We start from the raw sequence: 8,246 nt of genomic DNA on the forward strand, positions 1-8,246 counted from the left end.
TCTCCATTTGATTGATTGTTATCCAAGCATTTACTGTTTTAGAATTGGTTCTCTTTGGTTCATTCTCTATTTACAAACAAGCACAGAGTCGCAATACTCTGTTTAGTCTTTGCAGATAGTGAAAAATCGTGTAAAAAAACAAAAGGAATCGAGCAAAATCAGTAGGCCACTAATGAAATCTCTTTTTGACCTCGCTAAAATAGAAACATTAGGAACAACCCCTCATGAGAAATACGAAACTAGTGAGATGAACTGAGCTCCACACCATGATGGCTGCAAGACAGCTCGGCTCCGCCACCCACCCCGCCCAAAATAACGATAAACTCTATGCAAATATTACAAATATATACAACACACCAGCAAAGTAACAGGGTAAAACATTTTATTAAATAACTATTTACATAACTATTTTATACTTTTTGTTGCCCGATCCGGCTAGCTCAATCGATCGAGCATGAAACTCATGCACTCTGATAGTTCAAAGTTTTGAGGAGTGCTTGTTAGACTGTCTGAAGCTTATTTGCACCTGCTACAGCTTCACTATTCTCAATGTAAGTGGGGGCTGTTTGAGGACGTGACTGCATTTGAAAACAATGTGATGCGGTGCCTCCCTGAACCGCTTGACGGAGGCCCCCGAGGGACGGTGTGATGGCGCGGACTCGGAGGGGGCGCTTGGCTCCGGCCCCCTCCCCAAGTCGTGTTGCCCTGGTGTGGCCTGAGATCGCCCCCGACATAGGTGGCCGGCTCCCGGGGTCAAGCAGAACTTTTTGCCTTTTGGTGACTCTTCCATTCTGGACCTTGTCCCACAATCCGTTTGACCTGAAGACACGCTGTAGTGGGGCGCCCCTTTACCGTTTCAGTTGCCATTCCGCCCGCTTTTGCTACACTGTGCCTCTTCCGCTATTCAGCTGTTTACCGCCCGCTCTTGCGACTACAGCGTTTCGCTCACCATGTAGTTGAGTTGCTCCCGCTCTTGCGGTGCAGCGAAAGGCGGCTGCCACAGGACTCTCAAAATGGCTCAGATTTGGGCGTGGTCCACTAAAATGGCCCTGCGACACCTTGGAACTCGGACGCTTGTCTGCTAGGGCTTGGGCCTCATTCTCGAAAGCGTCCCCTCAGCCTTGAAGATTCTACAAAAGTCTTGGGGGCCCCCGACTCCCGCAGGCTTCTGGTGGGGAGCGGCTGCCATGATTGCTCATGGAATTGTGGTAAATAAAATATTACCCTGGCATAATTTCTAGGCATTAACAATTATCATGCATCAAGTGAGAGGCAGAGTCCGTGGTATCTGAGTTAAAATGGGCTTTATTCCAATAACTCGAGTCATGGGAGAAATCTGTTCCATCACCACTGAGGTTCAGGAAGGGTCTTCTAACATTTATTTACTGATAATGATATTTATACATTTAGTCTTGTACATAGGACGTAGGAAGGAACGCTCGAGGCAGAGCAGAGAAAGAAAATGAGATAAGAGCATGTAGGCGTACATGAGGGTGTGTACTTTATGAGTCATAGGTAGGTGATAGGTAGGTGTCATAAGTGGGTGGGTACTTAGAGGAGGAGTTTGCATGACAGGTTGGAACTTTGCCCTAATTGTGCAACCTGAGCATGACGTGCAATTGACGTGTAACTGGAAGGAGAGCTGACTTTCAACCTAGTAGAGAGATCTCTTGTGTCAAGGCGACCAGCACATCTAGTACAACTGATATCTAGAGTCAGGGGATGTATTATCTGAAGCAAAAGTTGCTCATCACTATGAATCAAGGAAAAGCATATATTTCTCTGTTCATTACGTGGGGGCTATGGATGCAAGCACTGTGATTTACTTTAATGGAGACAGAGAGGCTAGGCCCTATCTTTCGTGGACGGGATCTGTTTACTTTCCTCACCGGACTGAAATGTGATTCTGTACAGCAGACAGATAATTGTTATTCATAATACTGTCTTGGCAGGCCTCTTGCCGGGCCTCTTACAGCTGAGCCAGAAGTATGCGAGGTCAGGGAGACGTCACTGCAGCCTTCAGTGTGTCAGGAGTCATGAAAAACCCTTATTCCAGAATGTGGCTCGGGGTGAACCACAAAAAGGGTTCAATACGATATTTATTTAAAAGTGCACAATGCAATGCAAATACATGGGCCTTCATGCTAACTGAATGTTTGGGAAACTTGATGACTGGCATTCTAATGCAGGACATGAATGCAGAGGCCTAGTGATTCAGGCCACTAAGAGAAATATGCATGTAACATAGGGTATACGTAGGGGGCATCTTGGTCAGGCAAAATTTCATTTTCCTCAGTCCCTCCTTGTCCCCTACGTAACCCTTTAGGATACATCTATATTCATGAGACCGTATAGTTCATCATACAGCAGCATTTGTTCGTCCTTAACCCTTTGTATACGTGGATGTGGAATACAGGCAGTTGCACACAGGCCGCAAATGGCCGGGCCACACTGCAGACAGAGACAGCAACCAAATATCATAAGTAGGATCATTCCTAGGAAGGACAACACTTTCCATCCCCAAGCAGATATCACACCCCATAGCCAACTGGACCAAGTCCATGTGCCTGGGTCTTGATGTATGACATGAGCAATCTTGTGGAGCCTTGTTATCGCTGCGTACACAGATGGTGCGTTATTTGGGATGAAAATGCAACAACTAGATCGGATGACTCTACAAGCTCCGCCCCTATCCGCCAAGATGACGTCTAGAACGAGGCGATTTTGAAGAACGACAAGTCTAATGGCAGACTGCTCCTGGGTCAAGTTCGCCAGGGCAGATGCAGTTATATTTACAACTGTTTCAAGAGTCCTTGTTAACTTGCGTATCAGTTTACTGTTTTGGACGGGACCTATGAAGAAAAAGAATCCTTTGTTGAAATCTGTATATTGCTCCCAAGCTGTTTCAGTCTGATCAATCCCTGCGGAATCTGTCTCCCTCTTTTGTCTAACGTGTTCTAGTCGTGAATCTCTATGATAATTTGATGGGGCTAGAAAAACGGGTGGCAATAAGAATGCTACATAACAAGTCCCACCCCAGTCTAAGGGCAGATGTACATAGGCTGTCTGACCGCAAATGAAATAGGTATGGCGTGATGTTTTGAAAGAAGAAAGTCCTTTATCATTAAACTCTACTACAGCTTTACACTCGCTGTGTCCCATAAGTACTGAACCTTTCTTTCTAACACATAAATCACCTTTTGCTGGCAGGACTGATATAAACGGTGGACCTGTATTTTGCTTGGGCTGAACATTTAACATTATAAAATTAACAGATGCATTTCCTTGTTCATACTCCTCATTTTCTAGAACAGTTCCTTTCCTTTGGGGAAACCCGTCTTTGTCTGGAAAACATGCTTCATTCATTACTTTATTCAGGTTTCCATATATCCAGCCACCTGGATAAGCTATGTACTTTCTATCTATTTAAGTCATTAAAGCAAACCATGCTCCACATGACCCATTGTGTGAGAAAGGTAGAGGATAGAATGGCAGAACTCCCTCCGTTTTCTGATAAGGGGGCAGTTGGCCACATACCCAGCAATCAGTTGCATTGCTGGTCTGGTGAGAATGGTGTAACATTCGAATGAATGTATTGTTACGTAGTGCAAGTCGATATGACAGTTCATGAGGTGGCAGGTCACTGAATGTGTGCTCTGCGGTGCTGTTACTGGAAGAATGTATATGTGAGGAAATGGGAAAGAAAACATGTAGCAATAAACTGATACCAATTATAACAATGCACAGAATAAAAAGAATAATCAAGGTAACTATACATCTACTGCGTAATATCTTGCAGTACTTTGCTTTCATGTCTCTCTTCTTGCTATTCTCGTTTTTACTATTCATGTTTGTGATCTTATACATGTCAGAAATCTAGTCTAACCGATTCACCACCGGGTGGGCTTAAACAATTAAACTACGTCTGACTTACTAGATCTTAACTTAGACCTATACTCTTGTTGGGGAGTCTTTTCTAGCAAGGGTGGCGCAGGCGGCGCAAAGTCTGTATGGTCCTTATTGTCTATCAAAGTTCCGGACTGTCCAAAGTACTTTTTGCAATGCTGAAGATGAATCCACCCCTTGCGTCCCTCCACCTTCACTGCGGTCCTCGTGGTCAGAAGTACCAATTTCGGCGTCTTCCAGCGCGGCTCAAGGGGGCTTGAACAATCAAAATTCCGGATACAAACAAAATTCCCGGAGACAATGGCGTGTTCCTTGACCTGGGTGTTGTCAGGAAAGGCGGCAGTAACCTGTGAACAACAAGAGAGTAGTGCAGACATCAAGGAAGCCAGGTAATCTGTCAGCATGTTACTGTCAACATCAGATATTCTTTTAGGCATAGGCGTACCCCACATATTTGGCGGTCTACCGAAAACTACTTCATAAGGAGATAGGCCTGTTCTGGAATGAGCTACCATACGCATGTAAAATAGGGCAACCGGCAAGGCTACCATCCAATCCACGCCTTTTTCTCATCTGTAGTGGCATGTGTCTGTATGTCGAGTACATCCTGTGTGGGATCCCTGACTGTCATACATGTTGTCAGTAATGGTACCTCTGTCCTTGTCGTGTCTGTTGGTGTCTGGGCTGTCTGGGCTGTAAGTTTAGCTGTTCGGTCTGCCAGGTCATTACCCTGGGAAATGGTGTCTGTAACTTTGGTGTGAGCTTTACATTTCAGGATAGAAATGGCTGTAGGTAAATGTATTGCTTCTAACAGGGCTTGAATAAGCGGACCATGCTGAAATTTTGGTCCCATGGGAGGTCATGAAACCTCTCTCCCTCCACAGTACCCCGAAATCATGAACAACGCCAAAAGCGTATTGTGAGTCAGTATAAATGTTTACTTTCAAGTGCTTAGCTCTTATGCAGGCTTGTGTCAGAGCGATGAGCTCTGCTGCTTGTGCTGACAATGTGTCTATTCTTTGTGTCTCTATGACTTCAGTAGTAGTGGTCACAGCATAGGCTGCTACTAACTCTCCTGCACTCGTTCTCATGCATGATCCATCTACATAGAGCGTTAGGTCTGGGTCTGGAAGTGCAATATCTGTCAGGTCTTGTCTTGGTTTCGTCACTATATTCATAACTTCCACACAGTCATGTGGTGGTGCATTTACTGTACTTGAGGGCAAAAGTGTTGCAGGATTCAGAATATTACAACGTCTGATCTCTATGTGTGGTTGAAATAATGTCAGTTCATATCCTGTCAGTCTCGCTACAGTCAAGTGTTGTGGTATGCATGTGGTACTGGTACTGTCAGAGGGTGTCCTAGCACTATTGAGTCACTTTGTCTTATGGCTAGGGCTGTTGCTGCAACTGATTTCAGGCACGCAGGCAGAGCCTGGGCCACTGGAAAATAAGCACATGGCTTGTGTTTTCCTGCTTGATCTTGTGTGAGGACAGATAATGCTGTTCCATCTCGCTCAGTTACGAAAAGCATGAAAGGTTTACTGTAACTAGGGGTCGCTAAAACTGGCGCGTGACATAAAGCTCTTTTTAATTCCTCAAATGCCAAGGTGTGTTCTTGCTGTCTACCCTCCTTGGAAAGCAAGTGTCCACCACTTGCTTTTCACAGAATTGCAACTTTGAAGGAGATACCTTGTAAATGTAAAACTGTCAGTGATGCATTTTCGCAGTCTGGTTCAGATCTTGCTTAAATAGAATGTCGTCTACGCACTGTATCAGTGCTGCGTTGGTAGGCATGTGAATACTGTCCAGGACTCTTTTTAATGCTTGACTGTAAATGCTAGGACTTTCTGTCATCAATCTAGCAAAATAAATTATATAAAAATAAATAAATAAATAAAAATTAATTTTCAATTCAAAAGCACAATTTTTAATTTGGGGAAACCTCTTTCCAAAAGCTCTGCAGTTCATAAAAAATCCTACTCTAAACTTGGGAATAGTATGACCATACTACCTACAATATGTTCTCTAAATGTATTTGAATAAAATCCAAATTATTCTAGCATAGACAGATGGGCTGGGGCCTAGCTACTCCTCACTCCTTGCTCACCTACCCCTCCCCTCAGAGCCAGGAGCTGGCTCAGTGTCAAACATAACAAATAGGAGACAAGCCTCTCACTCTTCTCTGCTTCTCTGAAATTGGGTCGCTGCCAACGCTGAGCTCATTGAAAGAGTCAAGCGTCTGCCAAGTTTCTTAAAGAGTGAGCTTGGTTGGAATGCAAGCCTCCACCCTCTACATGCGAAGGAAGCTAGTGTCAGTCGGAGGAGTAGCCCTCCCTTTACATAAACAAAGGGATCGCGGAAAGAATTGGGTTATGGCCAATAATAACAAGACAGGCACGGCTTGTGCTCCAAGAGGGAAAAGCCCTCCCTTTACAAAATATCTTTCCCTGGAAGCCAGGCCATTTCAAGGTCGAAAAACACATTCTTTGTAATTCAAAACATATCTGTACCCAGGCCAGAACCATTATTCTCTAACTAACTGAAGCAAATTTAAAACGTGATAAAAAGTAAATTAATAAAGACATGTATTTTTTTTTTTTTTAACTAAGTGACATGCTAACAATTAAAATAATTCTGTTACAATGTACTACAATGTAAAGCTCCACTTTCTAAAAAACACTTTTGTCTAACTAATTCAGCTAGAAGGCAAGACATTTGAAACATGGGCATTTGTTTAGCATGCAAATTAACACACAAAAAGGGACAGTTTGCTTCTGCACACAAGGCTATGCATTTTGCATTTGAGAAAAAAAAACGAATTATCATGGACTGGTGTGTCGGGACTGTTCTCTGCACATATCAATTGAAACTTCTCCACTAAATGTTTATCTGAAACCACCTGTGTAAGCATTGCAACCTAACTGACCTCTGAATCAGACATAAAAAATCCTATTTTCAAAGGCTGGTGGACATATATCAGGCAGCATGTTTAATGAACACTGCTTTTACCGTGCAAGATATTACCTTTCTATCAGCAGCCTGTCAAAGTACATAGGTGAGCCTTGAAACTAAATGCAAATTAAACTAATGTAGGGGACACATAGCAATGCATTAAGATGGTAGTGTACGTGGAATACGTGGATAGAATGTGAAATGAACACTTCTATACTCTCCATGCAAAATGTTACCATTTCAGTCAGCAAGCTGTCAAAGCACATAGGCAGACCCAGCAACCAATGAAAAAGTTAAATAAACCTTCATTCATCTACACACTCACTGACTTTTAGTGTCAGCTCACGTAACCATGCATGTGAGCTATACAGCCATGAAATCGTGCCAAAACGCACTTCCAAACTACTTTGCCGCAAAACTAGACACTCCCAAGTTTCAGCTGATCCCGCAGACTCAGTTAAGAACTATTTAGCACACCACGAAATCTCGGCCTAAAAGCACGCACAAATCAAAACAGCTCCATTATCCAAAAATACACATTAGCCAAACACACCCTTCCGCCCAAGCCATAAATCCCCAAAATTCAGCACACCTGGCCATCCACCTCCTCTACCGCTGATCCAACCCCCGGGCCCCTAGCGCACCTGGAACACCCCCAAAATAATTTCTCAATTTTCAGAAATACGCCCATTGGATAACATGGCAAATCGCACCTCCGCACAAAACATGCTTTTTTCACCACTTCCACAGCTCGGATCCTTTTCAAATTTGGCATCACAGTAGTCCAAGCGATTCCCTAAATCCTCACCAAAGAGCAACCAAATCCCTCCACTGGAACGGGTACAAATTTCCGCTCAAAAACACGCCCCCCTCAAACACCAAAAAACGCCAAAATCCCTCAACACCTTGTTAAACAGCATGTTAAAACAAATACTGCCTTCTCAATACAAGATATTAACCCTTTGGCAGCTGAAGCACAATCTTTCCCCAATGACTGCAGTACATGGGAAAGTCATGAACTCATCTCTCCATGTTATCACATAACACGTACGCACATTTTCAAAACGTTTTCTCCAAGTACTTGAAAGAGATCCAGCTCTCTCCTGCCTAACGTAATGATAACATACTCTGCACAAAACATAACCACATGGCGCTATTCACAAGCCATATTCACAAGAAACTTAACAAGTCATAATAATGACATGCTCTTCATAAACCATATTTACAAGGAGCTATACTTAAGAAAACTCAACAAACTATTCACAAGTCTTAAGCACAAAGCGCAATTCACAACTAATTCAACCAGTTACTCACAAGGCACTTGCGCAGTCCAGAAGGGACTTGTCTAGATACAAGGAAATGAACGCTTCAGATGCTGTCGGCTT

This window comes from Lissotriton helveticus, chromosome 7 (genome assembly GCF_964261635.1).
Source record: "Lissotriton helveticus chromosome 7, aLisHel1.1, whole genome shotgun sequence".
In the NCBI taxonomy this organism is placed as follows: Eukaryota; Metazoa; Chordata; class Amphibia; order Caudata; family Salamandridae; genus Lissotriton; species Lissotriton helveticus.